Source organism: Rhinatrema bivittatum, chromosome 8 (genome assembly GCF_901001135.1).
Source record: "Rhinatrema bivittatum chromosome 8, aRhiBiv1.1, whole genome shotgun sequence".
Lineage (NCBI taxonomy): Eukaryota > Metazoa > Chordata > Amphibia > Gymnophiona > Rhinatrematidae > Rhinatrema > Rhinatrema bivittatum.
The window spans coordinates 87425092-87450136 of record NC_042622.1 but is presented as its reverse complement, the minus strand read 5'-3'; the positions used below and the strand labels follow the sequence as shown (position 1 = coordinate 87450136).

General features: G+C 45.4%; 2 protein-coding genes across 3 annotated transcripts in view; one reads left to right on the top strand and one right to left on the bottom strand.

Moving 5' to 3' along the window:
• CFAP77 (cilia and flagella associated protein 77) overlaps positions 1 to 4180 on the bottom strand; it is a 574339-nt gene extending 570159 nt beyond the window's left edge. Inside the window, exons 1-2 of one of the 2 annotated variants that reach the window (XM_029613689.1) lie at positions 3984 to 4180; positions 3300 to 3408 (exon numbers count right to left, since the gene is read on the bottom strand). The gene's annotated coding sequence lies outside the window, so the exon portion shown is untranslated. Of the gene's footprint in view, positions 1 to 3299; positions 3409 to 3779; positions 3815 to 3983 lie in introns of those variants that run through there. The other variant, XM_029613690.1, reaches the window with a different exon arrangement.
• A 72-nt stretch (positions 4181 to 4252) lies between these two features.
• Positions 4253 to 25045, top strand: part of SETX (senataxin) — a 383775-nt gene continuing 362982 nt past the window's right edge. The window contains 1 exon segment of the mRNA XM_029613495.1: positions 4253 to 4441. The gene's annotated coding sequence lies outside the window, so the exon portion shown is untranslated.

Here is a 25045-nt window from a genome sequence, read left to right as displayed (position 1 = left end):
GATTATTTAGATGATCATCAAATACTCTTCCCATCCCAATATGGGTTCAGAAAGTACCACAGCACGGAAACGCTTTTGATATCACTTTCTGAGGTGCTACTAAAAGCTTTAGATGCTGGCAAATCATACCTCATCGCCCTTCTTGATATATCAGCTGCTTTCGACACGGTAAACCACAACACCCTTATTACCCGTCTATCTGAAATAGGTATCTCGGGATCGGCTTTACTATGGTTTCAGTCATTCCTGAGCAATAGAACATACAGCGTTAGATGTGGACGAAGTGAATCCAAGCCAAGAAACCTCTCTCAAGGAGTCCCCCAAGGATCTTCTCTCTCCTCCACTTTGTTCAATGTTTACCTTACACCGCTATGCCGGTTACTCTCTAAATTGGGTCTTCAACACTTCATCTACGCAGATGATGTTCAAATACTCATACCTATAACCAGCACAATCACAAATGCACTGAGTACCTGGAAGGTAGCTTTATTAGAAATTAAAACAATCCTCACAGACAACCAATTGGCTATAAATACCAATAAAACTGAACTTATCATAATCTCACCTCCAAAAAATACAATTCTGATCAACTCTGATATTTCTCAAAACAACTCCTCTATTTCACAACAAGTACGCAGCCTTGGTATCATCATTGACAGCAATCTCACGTTTAAAAAATTCATCGCGGACACGGTAAAAAATGGTTTCTTTAAGCTATACACTCTTAAACGTATTAAATCTCTATTATACCAATATGATTTCCGCACAGTCTTACAAGCAACTATTTTGTCAAAAATTGATTACTGCAATGCTCTATTACTGGGTCTACCTAAAACCACCATTCAACCTTTGCAAATGCTGCAAAATGCAGCTGCCCGCATTATCACTGACACAAGCCGCCATGATCACATCACTCCAGCTCTTCAGTCTTTGCACTGGCTACCCGTGGCTTACAGGATAATTTATAAATCTATGTCGCTGATACACAAAGCCATTCAAAACAGAGAAATGCTCTGGTTCACAGATCAACTGCAATTCAAAATGTCTTCCCGCCCAACGAGATTCCAGAATTTAGCCAAACTAAATATCCCAGCACCCAATCTGACTAAACTCTCTAGTACAAAAGAACGATCTTTCATCATTGCTGGATCAACTATATGGAACACCATGCCCTCTGAATTACGCCAGGAACTCTGCCACAAAAAATTTAAACAAAACCTTAAAACCTGGCTATTTAAAAAAGCCTACTATCAATGATCTGTATCCTCAACTACTCTTCCTATCCGCCACAATCTCTCATATATTGCTTATATTCTTTTAATACATAGTTATATACTGTATTGTATTTGTTCAGTTACCATGTTAAATTGTAAAGCGCAATGCTGTATTACTGTTTGAATGTAAACCGAGGTGATGTTATTTACGTACCCCGGTATAGAAAAATCTATAAATAAATAAATAAATAATACTTTGAAGAGAGAATGGTGTTAAATGGAGTATAGCAGCGATCAGTTTTGGGACCGGTTCTGTTCAATATCTTTGCGAGCGACGTTGTGCAAGGGATAGAAAGTAATGTTTGCAGATGATACTAAGATCTGCAACAGAGTGGACATGTCTGAAGGAGTAGAGAGAAAGAAAAGTGATTTAAAACAGCTTGAAGTGGTCAAAGACTGGCAGTTGGACTTCAGTGCCAAGAAGTGCAGAGTCATACATCTGGGTGTGGTAATCCAAAATGGGGGGGGGGGGGGGGGGGGGGGGAAAGACTAATGTGCTTGGAATGGGAGAGGGACCTGGGGTGATAGTGATTGGCAATTTGAAGGCAGTGAAGCAATGTGTCAAGACAATAGCTAAAACCCGAAGAATACTGAGCTACACAGACAGATGAATAACTAGTAAGAACAGGAGGTGAAATGCTCTTGTACAGGTCCTTGGTGAGGCTTCACCTGGAGTACTGTGTTTAGTTCTGGAAACCATATTTCTTAACAGGAAAGAGGTGGTCCAGAGAAGAGCAACCAAAATTATGTGGGGTCTGTATAGGAATACTTATGAGGAGAGGCTGTATGTAAAATTTGGAAGAGAGGAGGTGTAGGAGAGATATGATACAGACCTTCAGACACCTGAAATGTTTTAATGATACACGCTCCTTGAACCTTTTTTGTTGTAAAACAAAACAGTGGAACTAGGGGTCATGAAATAAAACTCCAGAGGGGATGACTCAAAACCAACATCGGGAATATTTCTTCTCGGAGAGGGTGATGGATGCTTAGAATGCCCTTCCAGAAGAAGAAGTGGTGAGGACGAACACAGTAAACTGAGTCAAAAAGGCATGGGATAAACACTGAATTCCTAAAGTCTAGAAGTGGAAACAAAGAAAAGGATGCATGGGGGTAACCTGCATGGAACAGCAGCTACTATTTCTAACAGAAGGCATAGAGATTACTACCCTTAACCAATTAGCTTTCATGATTTTGATGCAACACCAACATTGCTCTCGGCTTTGACAGTGGGGGGAAAAAAGGGAATTGAATTCAGACAGCCAACGCTGCACCCTGATTTTTATGGTCTGGTATACTGATTGGACATTAAGGAAAAAGCTCAGGCCTCTTCTACAGCCAAGTCCAAAAGCAAAGCAAGTTCAAGCAGCATTTTCAGACTCATCAAGAAGGCTGCTCACCTTTTAAAACAATTGCTAGCAGTAATTTTTTTATGGGTTTGACAGTTGCTTAGTTTTGATAACATGCTTTCATGCAGGTTATCCCCCAGATAACCTGCATGAAAGCAGTTACTACCCTAAGAAACGTGATAGGCATACTGGGTGGACCATTTGGTCTTTTTCTGCCTTCATTACTATGATTTTAGAATTAACAGTAATGACAACAAAACAGAGATAAAAAAAAATAATCGATCCTGGAGTATGACTGATGTGGGAGTGAGTAAAAAGTATAATCTCCATGGGTCCGACAATGCCAAAGCTTTTAAAATGGAATATAATATTACTCTAGCCTTTTTTTTTTTTTTGCTATGCTTTAACATTTGTTCAACAATCTAAAAGAAGTTCTAGAGGTAGATTAAAATCTCTACCCATAAATTTAGAAGTATTACAGAGTTGTTAAAACTATGCAATTTTTTTTTAAAGTCTGGCGAGTCACCATAGGTGCATAAATATTAATAAAGACCATATTATTTACCACCCTGCTCAACAATGACTTTTACTCATCTACCTTCACTGGCAGATTCCTAGGAAACAAAATTAAAAAGGGAAGAGCTTTTAAATAAAATGGCCATCCCCGTTTTCTTACCTAATGAAGGAGAAACAGCTTCAACCACAAAGCAGCAGCCTGATAGTTTTGCCGATTCTTTATAATTAATATGCGTCTCCCGAATTTCTCTTACTGGGGTTATTCAAACCTTTGAAATTTAAAGGGGTATCAATCATGATTCAAAATCACTGAAAACCCAGACTGCCAACTTTCACTTGTACTTTTATCTCCAAACTAAAGTTGTAACTGCACTATCCCATCATAGGAAAATACATAGTATACATAAATCAAACCTACAGTAAGTTCATCAGCAACATCCAGACACCACCCAAGTGATAAAGCGTTCTGCAAATTCCCACCCTCATAACACTACCTTCCAGCTCTCTTTAGAGATAAATCCCTCCTACATCCAACAAACTGCACGATTTTCTTTGAATATTTTTGCTTTTGTCTTTCAATCTTAGAAGCAATACCAGCTCTCTTCCAAAAGAAAAAAAATCCACTCTGTTATTTTCTTACCTTCACTACACACACACACCTCTAGTAACAACAGATCAAGCTGCAAACTTAATCTACACTGACACTAACACGTGACCTCACAGAGCTGAGATGTACATCAGCATCAATAACTTTATTGCACAGACATTAACACCACCGATCGCCAGGGCCGGCGGAAGCACCTAGGCAAATCTAGGGCGCCGAGCATTAGGGGGCGCGGTATACCGAGGGTAGGTCAAGAGGAGCCAATGCCCCCAGGCGCAGGACCATGGCGGGGCGCTGATGGCCGACATGGGAGGCCCTTGCCGCCGATGGACCTCATCTCACCGGCGGGTGAGCAGAGAACGACTGCTGTGCTGCCGGAAGATCGGCGAGGCTGTGGTAGAGCCCACCACGGTCTGAAGAAAAGATCCCAACAAGATGCTCCTCCTCCTTCCTGGTTGCGAGGCCCCGGAAGAAAAACGTTGCCGGAGCCGCGTGAGCAGGAAGGAGGCGGAGCATCTGTCGCGAACAGAAGAAGAGCAGCATTAATGGACCGCCGCATTTCCAACGTCGTGGTGGCCCGAGAAGAGGAGGAAACCCGGTAGCAGAGCCGCCGCGGATTCCACGTCGCGGGGGGCCAGAGACGATCAGAGCAGCCGCAGAGCTCGTCTTGTGGCAACTCGCGCAGAGGAGGCCCAGAGGTGAGAGAGAGGCAGAGGGCCTGTAGAGTGTGTATGTGTATCAGATGAGTTGAGAGATTGTGTGTGTGTGTGAAAGTGAGTTGAGATACTGTGTGTGGGAGTGAGGACCTGAATGTTTGGAGAGACAGCATGTGACAACCTCTGTATGAGAGGGACAGCATGTGACAGTGAGAGCCTGTGCTTGAGCAAGACAGCATGTGGGAGTGAGAGAGACTGTGTGTGAGAGTGAGTAGCATGTGCAGGAGAGAGACTGTGTATGTATGCATGAAAGAAAGAGAGCATGTGAGAGTGAGAGCTGTGGATGCATGAGACTGCATGTAAGTGTGAGAGCCTGTGTGGGTATATATGTGTGAGATAGCGTGTGAGAATGAAAACCTGATTGTGTGTTTGAGGGAAGAAGACAGATGGAGAGAAAAGAAATAGGAAAAAAAGACCCTGTAAAAGGAATTGGCAAAAAAACAAGAAAGGGAAGGTGGGGAAAAAAAGCCTTTGACCAACTGATTAGAAAACTAAGATCAGATAACAAAGGTAAAAAAAAAAAATTACTTTTTAGTGATTGGCGTATGTTATCTTTGGGAATGTGCAAGAGTAGCACTTTCTCGGCATGGAGGAAGTGGAAGCCTGTAAATATTTAATACTGCGGGGCCTGCACAGAGGAGGCAGCAGAACGGGCTTCAGTGCCAGTAGCAGCAATCAGCACCTCCCCAAATGGCAGCGGTGACAGCAGTATTTATTTATTTATTTAATTGCTTTTATATACCGACATTCATTGGAGTACATCACATTGGCTCACATTATAACTGTTGGAATAGTATGACGGGGGTGTCTTACTATTGATACATTACAACATTAAACATTAAGGATTGAACATTCAATTTTAAAACTTAGGCTAAGTGCCTTATAACGAGTACAATATAGCATATAACCATTTTAACATGAGATTAAGTTGTCTCAATAATGATACATGGAAACATTGGTGAGGAGGAGCATGATAACAGAGAGTCAGACATAGTCAACAGTAAGTAAATAGGGGTAGGATGGGGAGGGGAGGGGAGGATTAGACTGTGTGTTGGTAGGCTTTTTGGAATAGCCATGTTTTCAATTGTTTTTTGAATGATTGGGTGGAGGGTTCCAGTCTTATTTGGGTGGGCAGCTTGTTCCAGAGGGAGGGGCCTGCTACTGAGAAGGTACGTTGTCTGGTGGAGGTAAGGTGAGCTAGTTTTGTGTGAGGGATAGCAAGCAGGCCTGTGTTTTGGGATCGCAGGTTTCTCTGGTAGTCATGGGGTTGGGGAGAGTCTTTTGGCCATTTGATTTTTTAATTGTTGATGGTTTTGTGCAGGAGGGTGAGGATTTTGTATTGTGACCTGTACGCTATGGGGAGCCAGTGGAGTTCTTTTAGAATGGGGGTGATGTGTGACGAGCGCTTGGTGTTTGTGAGAGATCTGGCTGCTGCGTTTTGCAGAAGCTGGAGAGGTTTGGTGGTGGAGGCAGGGAGTCCGATGAGGAGGGAGTTACAGTAGTCCAGCTTGGAGAGTATGAGGGATTGTAGTACTGGTCAGGAATTGGAGTGAATAGTAGAGGTTTGAGTTTTTTGAGGACTTGAAGTTTGTAATAGCCCTCTTTGATTGTTAGGTTGATATGTTTTTTCATGTTGAGTTCCAATTCGGGGGTGATACCAAGGTCTTTTACTTCATTGGTGAGATTGGTGTTTGGTTGAGTGGGGAGATGTCTTGGATGGTTTTTGTGGTGGGTTTGTTTGAGATTTGTAGAATTTCTGTTTTTTTGTGGTTGAGAGTGAGCGATATCTGAGTGAGGAGGTTTTTTATTTGGATGGAGAGGGATTCCCATAATGCGATGGTGTTTGGTATGTTTTCTTTGGGGAGAAGAATCTGGACGTCGTCTGCGTAGATGTAATATGAGAGGTCCAGGCTGGAGAGGAGTTTACAGAGAGGGAGCATATATATATGTTGAACAGGGTGGAGGAGAGAGAGGATCCTTGAGGTACCCCATGGGGGAGTGGGAATTGTTCTGATTCATAGTTGTTGAGGCAAACTTTGTAGGATCTGTTGGATAGGTAGAATCTAAACCATTTGAGGGTGTTTTCACATAGCCCAATCTCCATTAGTCGGGTTAGTAGTATGTCATGGTTTATGGTATCAAATGTGGCAGAGATGTCCAGTAGGATGAGAAGGTAGGAATGACTGGTGTCGATGCCTCTTAGCGCTGTGTCTGTGAGGGATAAGAGGAGAGTCTCGGTGCTGAGGGATTTTCTGAAACTGTGTTGGGTGGGGTACAGAATTCCTTGGTTTTCTAAGTATTCAGAGAGTTGGAGATTCATGTGCTTCTTGATGATCTTGGATATGAATGAGAAATTTGAGATGGGTTTGTAGTTGGAGGGGTCGGTGGGGTTGAGATGTGTTTTTTTTGAGAATGGGTTTGATTATGGCACATTTCATGGCTTCAGGGAAGATGCCTTGCTCAAGTGAGGTATTTATGTCCGCGATGGGTTTGGCGATGAGATTTATTTATTTATAACTTTTTTTTATACCGAAGTTCAGGTAACAGAATTACTTATCACTCCGGTTTACATTATAACAAGTAGAAAACAATGACAACATATGTCTTACAATGAACAAGGGAGTGAACAACTTGGATAATATAACATAACTAGGAACAGTAGCAGTATGCACTATTAGAGCGAGACTAGCACATGGGGAGGGAGGTTTGCTAATGGGGGGGGATCTGGGATGAGATCTGGGATGAGTTTGAGAGTCTTGACCGGAATGGGGTGTATGGCTGGGTTTATTTTCTGAATGATTTTCTTTACTTCAGTTGAGGCGATAAGTTCGAAGTTGGACCAGGTGGGAGGTGAGGTGTTGGGTAGGGTTGGTATTTCTTCGTTTTTGTGGGGGTTGGGGTTGAGTTTGGTAATTTTATCTGAGAAGAAGTGGGCAAGTTCTTTGCAGGTCTTTGCGTTGCTGCCTGTGGTTGGAGAAAGGTGGTTGGGTTGCGTCAGTTTGGAGATGAGGTCAAATAGGGCTCTGGGGTTGTATTGGTGTTGATCTATTTTCTTTCCGTATAATTCTTGCTTGGCTTTATCAGCGTCTGTTCTGTAGATGTGGAGTCACGTTCTGTATCTGTCGAGGTGGGGTGGAGTAGGATGTCTTCTCCAGGTTTTTTCAGCTTCTCGGAGTAGTCTTTTGGTGTTTTTCAGCTCAGGGGTGTACCATGGTGTTTTGTGGGGGTTGTTGTTGGTGATTGCTTTGGAGATGATGGGGAATTTGGTTTTGGCAATTTCAGCGTTGATGTTAATCCAGGAATTGATGGCCGTGTTTGGATCGTTGAGGTCTAAGGTGGTTAGGGCGCTGGGGAGGGCTTCAGTAAAGTCTTCGCTGGAGCAAGGTTTGTAGAAGTTGATGTATTTTTTGGAGTTGTATTCGGTGTGGATGGTTTTGAGTTGAAGGGTGGTCTGGTTTATGGTCGGACCATGGGATGCTGTTGAAGGTTGAGATTTTGTTGTTGATGAATATCAGATCGAGGGTATGTCCTGATTTTTGGGTCGGGGAATGTATGATTTGCTTGAAACCCATTGCGGTCATGGTGTCAAGGAGGAGTTTGCATTGAGGTGGGAGGGGGGTGGTGTCCATATGGAGGTTGAAGTCTCCTAATATAATTGCAGTTAGGTCCATGTTGATTTGGGAGGAGATGGTTTCAATGAGGGTGGATAGGTTGTGATCTAGGCATTTAGGGGGGGCACATAGCAGGAGGATTTGGAGATTTTTAGATTTGAAAAGGCCTATTTCTAGGGGGTGATATGTTGATGGGGATGCATGTGAGGGAAGAAGGAGGCCACCTCCTTTTTTTTTTTTTTTTGTTTTGGTCTGGGTAGGGAGAAGATGTTGTATGTTACGTGGGGAAGTTGGTTGATTAGGGCTGTGTCTGATTTTTTGAGCCATGATTCGGTGTTACACAGGATGTCAGGGTGATTGTCTGTTAGGAGGTCGTGTAGAATGGGAATTTTTTTGGAGATGGACTGTGCATTGATGAGTAGCAGAGTTAGTATTGATAGAGCCGTGAGGGGGGTGTTGTGGGAGGTGGGGATGGGGGTGAGGCGTCTTGGGTGTGGGGGATGTGGTGTCTTTTGAGTGGGGGGCAGTTGCAGTTCAGAGGGGGTAGTTTGGGGTATATGCATGGTATTGTTAGGGGGAGGGGGTAGGTGGATATAGGGCATTGGTTCAGTGTGATGGGTATCCCCCGATGTTGGTCTTGGAGTGGTGGTGGGGTGGCTCGGGGGTTTGGATGGTAGGTTTGCCAGACGTGGATTTGGGGTTAGGGAAAGAGATTGTCCTTTGAAGCAGCTGGGGGACGGTGGGTTTCGTGAGTGAGCGGGGTGGGGTGATGGTTGGTGGTGGTCCTCTCGGCACGCACAAAGGGGCAGGCTCCTTTGTCGCGCTCCTTTGTGCGCACGACGCCAGGCGCGTGATGGCCGCAGTTTAAAAGCTCACCCACCGTCGCTTCGATGACGTCGTGTTCAGGACGTCAGAGGTTGTCTTGAGGTAAGCCGCGAATGAAGCCGGGGGGTGGAGTGGCTGGCGTCCCGGTCGGAGGTCTCGTAGGCCGGCTGGGCTTTGGGCCTAGTCACCAACCTGGTTGCGGGTGCAGGTTCCTGGCTGTGGGCTCCTGGCCCTGGCGGGTCAGTAGCAGAGGAATGAGAGAGGCTCTGAGGTTGCTGGCAAAAGAAAGAGAGGGGAGTCTGCCTTCAGTGTGTGCACTGGGGTGTTTGTGTGAATGTATTGGTGCCTGTCTGAGGCTGTAGCTGTGTATGAGAATGAATGGTTCCTGAACATACCCAGATCAGTCCATAAAAGTTGGTTGTGTATCCCTACCAGCGGGTGGAGTTGGAGAACAGTTAGAACTTTGGGCACTGCTACATAACGAGAGTGCCACCTGCAGTTACTCAGTATTTCCCTTGTCTCCTGCAACAGCTTTTCTCTGTGTCTTGGTAAAGTTTAATTTAAAAAAAAAAAAAAGCTGTTTTCACAGGCCGGCCGGGGAAGCTGTCAGCAGTGTTCCCCTCAGCTCCCGGGGCTCCGGGTCATTTTCTGAGGGCAAGGGTGAGTTTTTCTCTGTATGCTTTGTTTATTCCCCACTTCCCTGCTGGGGGCCTTGCGATTTCACTATAGACAGGCTCCTTTCCCGCGGAACGGCTGCGCACGTATTTTTCTCCTCAGTCTTTTAGCCCGCAGCACAAAAAGTTTGTTTTTTCTGGTCCTGTTTGACTGAAATTTTCTCCGCGTCGTGGCTCCGAGCGTTTCTTTTTTTATTCACGCCCTTTTGTATTTCACTTCAGACTATCTGCATGCTGTTGCGGATGGGACCGAAAATAGAATCGCAGGCCTGCTGCACATGTGGGTCACGCGGCCAGGCGTTGGATGCGGCCTCCTTATGCACAGCGTGTTCCCCGGGGTTAGAGGGCTCTTCAGGGCTTCTTGCCTCTCAGGGAGGGGAACGTCTGTCTTATCTTCGGCTTCGCGGGAAGAGGATTCTCTGCCTGTTCTTTTTTTTTTAAATGAATAAATTTTATTGAACAGAATCCAATAATAACAAACATCCAGCATTAGAACACAACCCTATCAATACATTTCCCAACAACACAAGAAAAAGAAATCACCTTTGCAGTTACACATAAATAAAATAAAATTAACTAAGAAATGGCAACTGCAGAAATTATCGTAGGCCTGTTCTGAAAGCCCCAAACAATTTGGCCAAAAACATTAACAATTACTGTTCATGAACCTTTTTGAAACCCCCCCCCCCCCACCCTTCGATTTGGATTCTCCGCCTGTTCTAGCCCCGGTGAGGGAAGACCTCACTGGGGAACTGATGATATCACCCCAGCCGACTCTCCAGTGGGTGAGAGGGACCCAGAGGGATTTTCCCCAGAATTTGTCCTCCTTATGCACCAGGCTTTCCAGGCAAGGAAACGCTCGGCGGTAAAGCGGCCCGGTCTCCTGGGGGCAGGTTCAGACCCGCCTGAGAAAAGAGGTCTGGGTATGGACCCTCATCAGTGCCTCTTTGACCAGGCTCACCCCACAGGGATTCTCCCTAGGGTACGCACGATCTGATCCCGGGGTCTGGGGTGACGCCAGCTTCTGGGGTAGTAGGGGCGGCAGACCCGGATCCGCAGCCAGATCCGGCTGATGTGCATACTGATGATCCGGATGAGCCTGATGACCCTCCTGTGGAGGGGGATGACCCCAGCGTGGTACGTTTGTTCAAGCTGGATGAGTTAAGACCCCTTATTCCCCATGTCCTTTGTATATAGTTATTATAGCTTTTATTTAACTGATCCCAGATATTGTATCTCCCTATCGCTTTTGTTTACTTACACCTGTTACTCTTCATACCATCCCCTAATGTCTATTATTTGGTTAAACACTTGTTCCATGTAAAGCCTGTTGCTGAATTTGATGTTCGCTGTAAACCGATCAGATGTTCCAAACCCATTAATAAAACAAATAAATAAATAAATGTCCTTGAAGTTCTGGGACTTAAGGTTTCTCAAGAAGAATCTGACAATGAGGGTGTCAATCCAGTCCTCGACGGCATTAGGGGTCCTACAACATCTTTTCCTTTGCCTAAGAAGGTTCACAAACTAGTGAGCCGGGAGTGGGAGACTCCGGATTCTGACTTGAAGGTGGGTAGAGCTATGGCGAAACTGTATCCGTTATCGTCTGTTTTGGATTTACTGAAGATTCCAAAGGTGGACATTGCGGTCTCGGCAGTCATGAAAAAGACCACTATCCCGGTTGCTGGGGCAGCTGCCCTTAAGGATATGCAGGACCGCAAGCTGGAGATCCAGTTGAAGCAAGCATTCGAGGTTGCAGCGCTAAGCCTTCGGGTGGCAGTTTGCGCTAGCCTCATGCAGAGGGCCTGTCTGTGTTGGGTCCAGGAGTCGGCTGCTGGGGCCGGTATGGGCGACAGTGGGGCTCTGCTGTCTGCCCGCCTAGAAGCAGGCATTGCTTATGTTGCAGATGCTTTGTATGATCTGGTGAGGACCTCAGCGAGAGGGATGGTGTCCTTGGTGTCAGTGCGGCGTCTCCTCTGGCTGCGGAATTGGGTGGCGGATTTGTCCTCCAAGTCCCAGCTTTGTAATCTACCCTTTAAGGACAAGCTCCTCTTTGGGGAGGATCTGAATCAGCTAGTAAAGCTGCTTGCCGAATCCAAGGGCAATCGGTTGCTGGAAGATAAAAGATCTTCTAAGAAAGTCTTCCCTCCTCGAGCTAGGTTTCGGGACTATTGCCGCTTCAGAGCGGGTAGATACTCCGCACCTCCTGCTTCTAAACCTGCTTCGGGGCGCCAGCAGTCCTTTTGAGGGGGTTGCCGGCCTGGAAGATATTCGGGACATCTTGGTACAGGAAGTAATAAAAACACCCAATGAAGCCACGAGCACCCATTCCGTCGTCGAAGCTGCTGGAGGCAGATTATCCAACTTTTACACGGAATGGGCAAGAATTACATCAGACTGCTGGGTCTTAGACGTGATCAAAGACAGGTATGCACTGGAGTTCTTGCGCCCGGTCTGAGAGGTTTTTGTGGAGTCCCTAGTGGCCTCAAGTGTCAAGCGAGAGGTGGTCCAGGTGACTCTACAACAACTTTTCGAGCTCAAAGCTATTGTCCCAGTTCCGGAGGCTCAACAGGGACTAGGTCGGTACTCCGTGTACTTTGTGGTTCCCAAGAAGGAGGGCATGTTTCGGCCCATCCTCGTTCTGCAGAAGGTTAACCGTTGCCTTCGGGTTTCTCGCTTTCGTATGGAAACCCTGAGGACAGTGATGGCTGCGCTTTGAAAAGGGGAGTTTCTTGCATCTCTGGACCTCACGGAGGCGTATTTGCACATTCCGATCCGGCTGAATCACCAGAGGTTTCTGCGGTTCAAGGTCTTGAGACGACACTTCCAATTTCGAGCCCTCCCATTTGGTCTCTCAGCAGCTCCTCGCATATTCACCAAGGTGATGGTGGTGGTGGCGGCCTTCCTTCATCAGGAGGGAATCTTAGTCCACCAGTACCTGGACGACTGGTTGATTCGCGCGAAGTCTCGGGAGGACTACGAGAGATCAGTACACATAGTGATGTTCACATTGCGATCCCTAGATTGGGTAATCAATGTGCAGAAGAGTCACTTGGTACCCACTCAGAAGTTGATTTATCTCGGAGCACAATTCAATACCTTGCTGGGCAAAGTGTTTCTAGCAGCAGACCGAATAGGGACGTTGCAGGAACAAATATATTCCCTTCTTCGAAGGAACAATCCGACAGTGTGGCATCATCTTCAGGTCCTGTGCTCCATGGCTTCAACCTTGGACTTGATTCCTTGGGTGTTCACTCACTTAAGACCTTTACGGCGTGCACTTTTGTCTTGCTGGAGCCTGGTGTCTGAGCAGTTCCATCTACCAATGCCTCTACTTCCGGAATTCAGAGCCAGTCTGACATAGTAGCTGTCACTGGACAATCTGGAACGAGGGGGTGGATTTGGACACTCCGAATTGGCTGATAATCTCCACTGATGCCAGCCTCTCAGGTTGGGGGGGGGGGGGGGGTGGGGCAGTGTGTGCAGACAGGTCCGCCCAAGGGCTCTGGTCGGCGATGGAAAGATCCTGGTCCATAAACTGGCTCGAGACCAGGGCTGTACGTCTGGCCCTTCGGGCATTTCTTCCCTGGATCCAGGGCAGAATGGTGCGAGTCTTCTCGGACAAAGCGACTACGGTGGCGTATATCAACCAGCAAGGCGGGACTCAAAATCCTGCCATAGCACTGGAAGCATGTCTTCTGTTCACCTGGGCGGAGCGCCATCTCGAGGGCATTGCCGCATTCCATGTTGTGGGAGTAGAGAATGAGCAAGCAGATTATCTCAGCCGTCAGCAACTAGACCCAGGGGAATGGGAACTATCTCTCGAAGCGTGGAATCTCATTTGTGCCAGATGGGGAACTCCTCAGCTGGATCTAATGGCAACGCAGGCGAACGCAAAAACAGTTAGTTTTTTCAGCCGTCGCCGAGAACAGGGCTCGTGTGTCCTTGGCCCACGGGGATTCTGCTGTATGCCTTCCCGCCCTGGCCCCTCATAGTTCGGCTTCTCCGTCGCATAGAGCGGCACCTGGGAAGGGTGATTCTGGTGGCGCAGGAGTGGCCTAGTCATCCATGGTTCGCGGATCTGATACGCTTGGCTCTAGAGGGTCCACTTCAGCTGGCTCATCTAACGCATCTGTTTCGTCAGGGGCCCATATTTTCGGATCAGGAGGATTGCTTCTCTCTCGCGGCTTGGCTTTTGAGAGGCGACGTTTACGCTTGAGGGGTTATTCAGAACAAGTCGTTTCCACCCTCCTACAGGCGAGATGTTCAGCCACCTCTATGGCCTATGTGAGAGTTTGGAAGCTTTTTAAGACGTGGTTTCATCAGCATTCCTGCGACCCTTTAGCGGTGCATGTTCCTCGGGTTCTTGACTTTCTGCAAGAGGGCCTCACTAAGGGCTTGGCGTTTAATTCCCTTCGTGTACAAGTTGCAGCTCTAGGTACCTTGCAGGGGAACTTTGACAGGTCTTAGAGCCTCCGGAATGGAGGTTGAATTTAGTCCGAGTTCTATGTGGCGCTCCTTTTGAGCCTCTTCGTGGAGTTTCCCTGAAAGATCTGACTTTGAAAATGGTGTTTTTGGTGGCCATTTGCTTGGCCCGTCGGATCTTAGAGTTGCAGGCGCTGTCTTGTCGGGATCCTTTTCTTCAGATTTACGACAGTCTGGTATCGTTACGTACGGTTCCGGGTTTTGTCCCTAATGTGGTTTCAGCCTTTCACGTCAATCAAACTGTGGAGCTTCCGGGGTTCCCTAACTGGTCCCAGGAGTCTTCTCAGAATAGAGACCTTCATCTTTTGGATGTGCCGCGCGCCTTATTGTATTATCTGGGGTTACCAATGACTTCAGACATTCTGATCATTTGTTCATTCTCTTTGGTGGCCCAAAGAAGGGGGACAAAGCGTCAAAGGCGACCATATCTTGGTGGATTAAGGAAGCCATTTGCGCAGCATACATAGCCCGAGGGCGTCAGGTGCCTTTGGGTCTCAGAACTCATTCCACTAGGGCTCAGGCTTCCTCCTGGGCAGTGTGTCAGTTACTGTCGCCTCAGGAGATCTGTAGGGCGGCGGTGTGGTCTATTCACACTTTTACGAAACATTACCTATTGGACGTTAAGGCTTCTGATGAACCGTCCTTTGGGGAGAGTGTGCTTCGTGCGGATGTTTCGGGTTCCCACCCAGTGTAGGGTGGCTTGGGTACATCCCACTTTTCTGGACTGATCTGGGTATGTTCAGGAAATGGAAATTTGTTCTTACCTGCTAATTCTTTTTCCTGTAATACCACAGATCAGTCCAGAGGCCCAGCCTTTTCTTCCGATACCGAAAGACTGCTTAAGTTTTTTATTGTTGAAGCTCCTTTTTTGCAGACATGATTCATGGAGGTTTTAGCAGTTGTTCGGTCTGCTTTTTGCCAGCGACGAAGTGGTAGTCCTGAAATTTGGTTGGGTGCTACCCTTCGTTATTTAGTTCTGTTAGCATGGGCTTGGGTACAGGTCAATACTGAGAGAATGCAGGTGTCACTTTCGTGTGTGTGAATGAATGTGTGCATGCCTGGGGGGTGGGGAGGGAGCGGTGTGAGAATGAATGGGAGCGGCCTGGGTGTGTGTGTTTGTGTGTATGTGAGGGAGCCAGTGAGAGCATGTGTATGTATGAGAGAATCCAGGGGAGTGAGAGCTTGTGGGTGGTGTGGGGAGGAGATAGGGTCTTAGAGCCTGAAAGTGTGTCAATTTCTGTGAGAGAGAGGGAGGTTATGGTGGGTATAAGAGCATGTATGTGTGTGTATGTGACAGTGTATATGTGAGAGAGAATGAACATGTTAGTATGTGTGAAAGAGAGGATAAAGTTTGTGCGCTCCCCTAACCTAATCCTCGACAATTTCAGAGTGACTGGAAATCAAGAGTTCCCAGGTATAGACAGCAGGGGCTTTATAAAATCCTTATTAGTTTTAATTACTGGGTGTTATTTGTTATGTATGCTCTTTTGAAATATATTATTGGTGCTTGGGAAATTTTTAAAAAATGTATTTGATTTTAATTAATAGAAATTATTCTATTTATCAGTAGTTTTAAAATATTCTTTTATTAGAATGGTTTTACTATTATAATTGATGCTTTATGTTTCTTGATTTTATTTGTTTTATGAGGAATGGTGGTTCTGTTTTTCCATTGTTACACTCAGAATCTGGCTTCTTGGGGTTTCCATTTCAGTGTCTAATTGTGATCCTTTATTCTGTATTTGGGAGGGTCTGTCTCTTCTCTGTGCGTGTGACTATGAGAGATTCTGCTAGTGTGTCTGTGTAGGGATCTATAGCAATCTGTGTTGTTTTGTTTCCTCGGTAGGTGAATCATTGGTATTCTGATACCCAGTGTAATTTTTACAGTACTGCTTTTTCACAGGTAGGGTTATTGTTGTTTGATATTACTGTTATGTTGTTGATATTACTGTTATGTTACAATAGGCTTGCAGAATAGATTTTGAGTGTCTTTTTGCGGGGTTTTGTATTAATTCACAATGTGTCTGGCAGTGGAAGATGTTTGTGTTGCTATTACTGTGAGGTGATACCAGAATTTGAAAATATTTTTTTGTTTGAGTTGTAAGGGAAACACCCAAGCTCCATTGTTGGGTGAATTTCCATGGATGCACAGTGTGTTACAGAAATGGAGGTGCAGGATTTATATTGACATTCTTTTCCTTCCTGTATACTTTCTAGACTTCACTCTCATAGCCATATAGAATTAGTTGAATAAAGCTATCAAATAATTTTAATAGTAGTTTTACTAGAGGTGTGAAACTGGCCAGCTTTTTAAAATTACGCAGAAGACCCTTTGGTCTTTCTTATTAAGACTTTTTTTAATAGACAATTTTAAAGCAGGAGGTCATGTGATGGAGGTGGGTGTGATGAGGAAATGTCTTTTTGGCGCCCCCCCCCCCCCCCCCCCCAATTCTTCTGTCTAGAGACGCCACTGATTTTCTGTGGCCTTAAGCAATAGTACAAGAAGGATTGGGGGAGTGCTGGAGAGGCACACAAATGCATTAGTCCCTGGGTGCCAGAGACCCTTGGTACACCACTGGGTGCAAGCCATCTGGGGTTGCAAGCGGCGGCAAAGAGGAGTGATGATTTGGCGGGCTAAGAGCAGCGCCCAACCTGCTAGTGGCCCAGAAAACCACACACTCTGCGGGCACAATCGAGAATGAGGTAGGAGTCGGGGCAGAGACCGTGGGGTGGTGTGACCGGGAGGGGGGTGTGGAGGCGCAATGCAGAAGGTTTGCCTAGGGTACTTAATCCCCTTGCATCGGCCCTGCCTGGAAGGGGGCTACTGGAAACTGCTGTAGCTCTTTCTTTGGATTTCCAGCAGAAATGCAGTTCCTGTGAGCGTGTGACATTCTGACAGAGCTCCAGGGAGTCTGTTCGGCCCTTAGAGCTGCTCAGGGAGGTCTCAAAGACCCTCGGATACAGCGAGATGCTACTGTTCACAGACAGGGTATTGGAAATCAACAGAGATTTGGCAAACGGTAATGACCCATGATGCCGAAGGCTATGAGCAGGTGCAGTACGTGTTTGTTTGAGAATTGCACGATATGATGTTGAGGAGGAGGAGGAGAGTCGTGTTTTCGCAGTTAATGGGGCTTGAATATATAAAATGCATTAATTGAGCAGTGCAGTTAGAGACTGTGTGTATTAAGGACCTAAATAAGTATACCCTAGAGCAGCGCTTCTCAACCGGTGTGTCGCCAAACCGGCAGGTGTGTCATGTCTCCCGGTGTCCCACTGCCCCGTTGTACTTTCCTTCTCCCTTTTTCCAGCTCCCGTGGACCAATGGGAAGCCTCCTTCATTCTGCCTGCCAGTGGGAGTAGGAAGAAGGGAGGAAGCCTTTGATTGGCCGGTGAGGCTGGCATCACATAGCCTGGGGGTGGGGTGGGAGGAATGGCAGTGTCGAACCCCGACGAAGCAAGGCTGCCAGAGAGCCCATCCCCATGGCGGCGAAGAGGAAACCCGACCCCGACCGATGCCACCAAGGGGAGCCCATCCCTGTGGTGGTGAAAAAAGAAGGCCCACCGGAGTAAAGCCTCAGCAGAACTGGAGCCCATCCCTGCAGTGAAGGAAGAAGGGGTTTTTGGTGAGAGCTTGTGTGTCTGGGTGTGAATGGGTGCCTGGGTGAGAGCTTGTGTGTATGTGCGTGAATGGGTGCCTGGGTGAGAGCTTGTGTGTCTGTGGGTGTGAATGGGTGCCTAAGTGAGAGCTTGTGTGTCTGTGGGTGTGAATGGGTGCCTAAGTGAGAGCTTGTGGGTGTGAATGGGTGCCTGGGTGAGAGCTTGTGGGTGTGAATCGGTGCCTGGGTGAGAGCAGGTGTGAATGGGTGCGAGAGCATTTGTGTGTGATTGAGAGCTTGTATATAAGAGAGCATGAGTGTGATTGAGAGAGAGACTGGTCAGGGAGATGATGTGTTTCTGTATGAGAGAGAGAGACTGGTCAGGAAGATGACTGGTGTGCGTATGTGAGAGAGAGACCGAGGCTAGTCGTGGGGTCTAATTGAGGGTGTGTGTGTGTGACTGGTTGTGGGCGCTAAGGAAGAGGACTGTGAGGAAAGAGCTTCAGTAGCCCTTGCTGCTTCTGGTGAGTGCTATTGGCCTGGAAGGGAAAGGAGTAGGAGAGTTGCTGGAGAGGGTGAGTAAAGGTGGCTTTTTAAATTCATTTTTCTTGATTGACTGCCTTTTTAATTATTGGGTATTATGCAATGTCTGCTGTTTTGAAATATTTTATTGATATTTGGACATGCTTTAATTTTTACGAGTTTTTAATTGTTGGATATTATTCTGTTCAGCAGCTGTTTTGAAACATGTTTAGTGTAGCTTTACAATTATTTCTGTATGGGGCTCTATAGCAGCTTGGCTTATTCTGTTTTCCCAATAGGAAATGTATTAGTGTTTAGGGCCTGGTTTAATAGTTGTATTTCTTAGATAGGGCTGTTACTGTTTGAGTGTGTCCCATAATACAGGTGTAACTTTGTGCGGATTAGTTTGTGTGCATTATTGCAAATCCTGAGAGTCTGTTAGGTGCTATATTTCTCTTTCCATTTCTCCAGGTTCGCACTGCATGAAGAGTGGCTTTTTTGGTTTCCCATTCCAGTTTCTGTCTCCATATTTATAATTTGTGGTTTTTCTGTACTTGGTGAAGGTTAATTCTGGGTGTGTGACTGAGGTGAGGTATTTTATTAGCATGTAGGCATTTGTATCAATTTTATTTGTTGTGTTTTCTCAATAGGATATGCATTAGTGGTGAATTACTGTCTTTTCATAAGGAAGGCTATTGTGCCTGGTAGTAAAGGGAGTTTGATTTGCTTTTACTGAGATTTATTTATTTAAAAAGTCTTCTATACCGATGTTAGTCGAAACATCACCTCGGTTTACATGGAACAAAAGCAACGGAAATTACAAGTAACAGGGAAGGGTAAGGGGTACAAAAAACCATAAGGAGAGCAGATAAGCATAGGAGCAAACAACAAGTGAACTATAATGTCATAAGAACAAGGTCATAGTCAAATTCAGGTCATGATCCATCACAATTCAATATTCATCAAGGGTGTTGGGGAAAGGCTTGTTTGAATAGCCAGGTTTTGAGCTGGGCTCTGAATTTGGTGATGCAAGGTTCAAGTCTGAGGTGGGTTGGGAGTGAATTCCAGTGCATAGGTCCAGCAATGGAGAGCGCCCAATCCCTTGTAGCTGTGAGGTGTGCTTTCTTTAGGGATGGCACATGGAGGGACCCTTTGTTAGTGGTCCTTGTCGGACGATTCGAGCAGGCAAATTGGAGGGGATCTGCCAGTCAGTTGGAGTGATGGGAATATAAGGCTTTATGTATAATGGTCAGGGATTTAAAGAGGATGCGGGAGGGAATAGGGAGCCAGTGTAGGTCCTTCAGTATAGGGGAAATATGGTTGTATTTGTGAGCGTTGGAGAGGGTTCTGGCTACAGTGTTCTGTAGCATTTGGAGGGGCTTTAAGGAGGAGTAGGGTAGGCCAAGAAAGAGGGAGTTACAGTAATCCATCTTGGATGCCAGTGTAGCCTGGACGACAGTGCGGAAGTCACTAGCATGAAGGAGAGGTTTCAGGTTTTTTAAGACCCCCAGGTTCCTTGTGCAGGGCTGTGCATGAGGAATCTTGATAGCAGAGTCAATTGAGAGTGCGGGATTGGTAGGGGAGTGATGGGATATGAGGAGAGTTCAGTTTTGGCAGTGTTTAGAGCAAGGTGGAGGTTGGTAAGTAAGGAGTTGATGGCAGCGAGATGGTTTCCCCAGGATTCAAGGGTGTCAGATAGGGAGCCTTGAATGGGTATGATTTGCACATCATCAGCGTAGAGAAATAATTTGAGGCCAAGTTCTGATAAGAGTTTGCACAAGGGGGTGAGGTAAATGTTAAAGAGGGTAGACGAGAGGGAGGAGCCTTGGGGGACTCCTTGGGCAAGGGCGTAGTGGGAGGACTCAGCATTGCCTATTTTCACGGTGAATTTCCTATTGTCGAGGTAGGATGAGAACCACTTAAGGGCTGTGCCGGAAAGGCCAATGTCGGTTAGGCGGGCAAGGAGGTGGGTGTGATTTATGGTGTCAAAAGCTGCTGAAATGTCCAGTAGAGCAAGAAGGTAGCTGTGACCTTGATCCATTCCCCTGAGTAAGTAGTCAGTCAAGGAAAGTAAGAGGGTCTCGGTGTTGAGGTGTTTACAGAAGCCAAATTGAGAGGGGTGGAGAAGGTTGTGAGTTTCAAGGAATTCTGTAAGTTGCGAGTTGACGACCTTCTCCATGAGTTTTGAGATGAAAGGGAGATTGGAGATAGGGCGAAAGTTGGCGGGGTCCTTGGGGTCAAGTGCAGGTTTTTTGAGCAGTGGTTTGACCACAGCATGCTTGAATGGGTCAGGGACAATGCCTGAAGAGAGGGAGCAATTGATAACATCTGCAATGGGTTTGGAAATGATGTCAGGTATGGTGAGGAGGGCTTTAGTGTGGATAGTGTCTGATGGATGAGTCGCAGGTTTCATCTTTTTGAGGATAGATGTGATTTCAGTGGATGAAACGAGTTCAAGGTCGTTAAAGGAGGACGAGGGTGGGACAGTGCCTGTAGCAGCTGGGAGCGAGGAGGGAGTAGAGGGAAATCGGAGAAGGATGGTTGCGATTTTGTCATGAAAGTAGCGTCCCAGTTCTTCACATTTGCTGCTGGCTTCGCTGTCAGGAATGGGGGGGGATGTGTGTTTGGTAAGGGAAGAAACATAGGTGAAGAGGGCTTTGGGGTTATATTTGTAACAGATGTCATCAGAACCAGAGATGTCATCAGAACCAGAATATCTTTTTTTTTTGTATGGCGAGTTGTACAGGGTAATGCCCTAGATCTGCTCTGCACTCATTGCTGGGGGTTGAGGGGATTCCTGTGGATGCAGAGTGCATGTTTACATTTAGCCCCATGATGGTCACATATTCAGTGTGTCACACATGTGAGAACCATCTGTCAGGTGTGTCCCGGCCAAAAAAAGATTGAGAACCACTGTTCTAGAAAGGAAGGATAGGGGGTTATCCTAGAGACCTTTAGATACTTCGAAGTTGTTAATGCATAAGAAGTAAAAATCTTTCAGTAGAAAGGGAATTCTAGAGCAAGAAGTTATGATATGAGACTTAGTAGGTAGGCTTAGGAGTAATAGCAAGAAACATTTCTTCACAGGATGGTGCTATTAGTAGCATACTTAGTTTTTGGGTACTTGCCAGGTTCTTATGGCCTGGATTGGCCCCTATTGGAAACAGGATGCTGGGCTTGATGGACCCTTGGTCTGACCCAGTATGGCAATTTCTTATGTTCTTATGTTCTAATATATGGAACTGCCTCCCAGTGGAGGTGTTGGAGGCAAAAATAGTAAGCTGAAGTAAGCACAGAGGATCCTTAGTTGGGAAGAGAAGGATGAATCAGTTGGTCTATGGCATTCTACTAGAAAGTGGATTGGTCAGTCTGGATGGGCTTTAGAGTCCTTATCTGCCATTATATTCTGTTTTTCTGTGGATAATATTGGATATCATAAGTATCTTGGGAGCTTTCACAGTTTGGAAGGCATAAGAGTGAAAAAACATATGACTTGAGAGTATGAAACCAATCCAAAACATCCAGAATGGGATTTCTGTGTTTTCTTCTACATTTTAGCATTTCTGTTTGTGTTTATTTTTTGGTAAGTAAGTTTTTATTACCAATTTCTATTTCGTTACTTCCAACATGTTCAAAACATTACAAAAAACATACACATTAAAACTGATACATAAAATAAAAGAGAAAAAAGTTTTCATAAAACAAAAATAAAACATATAACTAACAAACTTGATAAAACAAAGCTGCTTTTACTTTCTTTCAAAACTTCAAATAATCCTGCTCACTATGTACCTCATAAGGTAAAGAATTCCACAGTTGAGGCACAACTATTAAAAATGCTTTATTCCTTGTTTCCTAAAGCTTAAATTGAGATATTGAAGGAACCCCTAACAAATTTTGGTTCTGATATTTCAAAGAATATAATGAAGTTATTTTGAAAGCCTTGGTTTTAAACAAATCTTCTTTGAAAAGTGCTTTATGAATCAATGCTAAAACTTTGAATTTAATCCTTTCAACTATTGGAAGCCAATGCAATTCTTGTTTTATAAGGGGTAATACCTAGTATCCTATGGCAATCCATAAATTGCTCTAACAGCTACATTCTGAACTAAATCAAGAACATGGATAAGATATTTCGGTAAACCCATATATAATGAATTGCAGTAATTGAGATTGCAAAGAACCAATGATTGAACTAAAACACGAAAATCTTGGAGAGGATCCAATATGGCCGATCTGACGGTATGCAGCTGAAGTAGCTCTATCTGACCTTTTTTCCTATTTTCAATATGTCGAGCTAAAGAATGCGACATGACATCCTCGCCTCTTTCAAGTTTATGGTTCGATGGACTGTCACCTGCTCCGGGAGGCTCAGACGCTGGGAGAAAGTTTGCAGCGGGGTGGGCAAGAGGAAGCAGAAAACTTTCCATCCTTCAGGAACTACAAACATCTCTGTCCCTCGCGGATCGTAGGGCCCCGGAGAATCTGGCCGAAGTAAGACACGTGGAACAACGTCGCGGTGTGGAGCAGGGCCACATGTTGGAAGATGCTGCCCTGAGCTCGGAATCTGCGAGCAATGCTGAAATTGTTGTGAAGTAACCTAAAATCTCTACCGGATCTGGGGAGGCTGCAGGCCATGGGGGAACTCGCCAGCTGGAGAGTGGAACAATTCCAATTGCCTCTCAGAAGTTTCATCTGGTAAGACCAGATTGTATTACTTTAGATTCTATTTGGGACGCAATTCAGTCCTTAAATGAGAATTTGTTTCTTAAAATGAATCCCTTAGGTTAACTCTTTTTTCATAAAATGGAACAGCATTTGGAAGTGCTTGAAAAAACTGTGGATGAGAATAGGATATCCTGCTCCTCTATGAAGATGGAAATTGCTGGTCTTTCTGGGATTCATCAGAATATTATTAAAGAAAATCAGTCATTATCTTATAAAATGGAACAATTGGAAAAGCAGATATGCAGGAGAAAGCTTCATATTTTTAATTTTCCTAAAGATTCTTTGGTTTCCTCTAAAGATATGTGGAGAAAATATATGTTCCTGAACATACCCAGATCAGTCCAGAAAAGTGGATTGTGTATCCCTACTAGCAGGTGGAGTCAGAGAACAGTTAAGAACTTTGGGCACTGCTACATAACGAGAGTGCCACCTGCAGTCACTCAGTATTTCTCTGACTCCGAGTGGTACAGATGCAAACCTGCAGTCTTTAGTTATATTTTTTATTTAGTTAGTTTGAATTTAATTTTTTGGTTTACGGTCGCTTCCTGATGTGTTAGGCGCCTTCGTGGGCCATCCCTCAGTAGAAGCCGGGCATCCGGGGAATTGGATATTCCTGTCAGGGTTTCGCCCGCCACAGTTCGGTGTCTGACGACTAGGGCTCTCCTGGCTGCTCACCACCGTCTCTGCTACAGCTGCTCCCTTGTCTCCTGCAACAGCTTTTCTCTGTGTCTTGGTAAAGTTTTTAATTTAAAAAAAAAAAAAGCTGTTTTCACTGCGGCTGACTGACAGTCTTCAGTGCTGAGGTAAGGAGAGGAGCAGGAGGGACCGGGTCTTTTAAGGCCGGCCGGGGAAGCTGTCAGCAGTGTTCCCCCTCAGCTCCCAGGGCTCCGGGTCATTTTCTGAGGGCAAGGGTGAGTTTTTCTCAGTGTGCTTCGTTTATTCCTCACTTCCCTGCTGGGGGGCCTTGTGATTTCACTATAGACAGGCTCCTTTCCCGCGGCACGGCTGCGCACGTATTTTTCTCCTCAGTCTGTTAGCCCGCAGCACGAAAAGTTTGTTTTTTCTGGTCCTGCCTCACTGAAATTTTCTCCGCGTTGCGGCTCCGAGTATTTCTTTTTTTATATTTCACTTCGGACTATCTGCTCGCTGCTGCGGATGGGACCGAAAACAGAATCGCAGGCCTGCCGCAAGTGTGGGTCATGCGGCCAGGCATTAGATGCGGCCTTATGTGCAGCGTGTTCCCTGGGGTTAGAGGGCTCTTCAGGGTTTCTTGCCTCCTCCCTTGGGGAGGGAAAGTCTGTCTCACCTTTGGCTTCACGGGAAGAGGATTCTCCGCCTGAGAACAGGCTACAACAGGTGGAGTATTACGAGTAAACGTATTATGCCTGTAGCTCTATACGATATATTAATATAGCCTCCTGTATAGTTAGATCTTATTTCCTGATATTAAGGTATATTATTGGGGTTGTGTTTGGACCTCCCCCTTTTTGTGGGCTTGATAGTACAGAGAAGTTTGTTTAAGATACTAGTCTTTTTTTTTAATTTCCTATGTATATTTTTCCCTATCTTCTCTGTAGTTGCAAATTCAAGTTGTATTTGCTTGAATGTAAAGTGGAAAATGTATAAACAAAAAAAACAAAACACGAAAATCCTGAAATGATACATACCGGTGTAAAGGGTAAACTAAACAAAGTTTACAAAAAGATATTTTTGATACCTTTCTGATTTGAAATGTTAACGTTAGATAGGAGGATCCAAGAGCACACCTAAACTTCATACTTCTTCCTTTAATGCTAATGGCATCCCATCGAAAACATTTGGTTTCTTCAATGTTGTTCCAGTTCTTCCTAACCAAAGAATTGGTTTTACTGCAATTGAGCACCGATTTGTTTGTCACCAGCCATGACTTTTTCATATTCATTCTCTTAAAAAAATTCTCTCCATTAGAACGTTATTACCTTCACAAGTAGGAACATAAAATTGTACATTGTTGGCATATAAACGATATAAAAAACCTAGAGAAGATAAAAGCTTGCCCTAGCGAAAACACATATACCGGTATGTTAAAAAGGACAGCTGACAAAGCAGAATCCTGAGGCACTCCTACTGGATGACAAAACCACTCTGACCTGCTATTTAAAA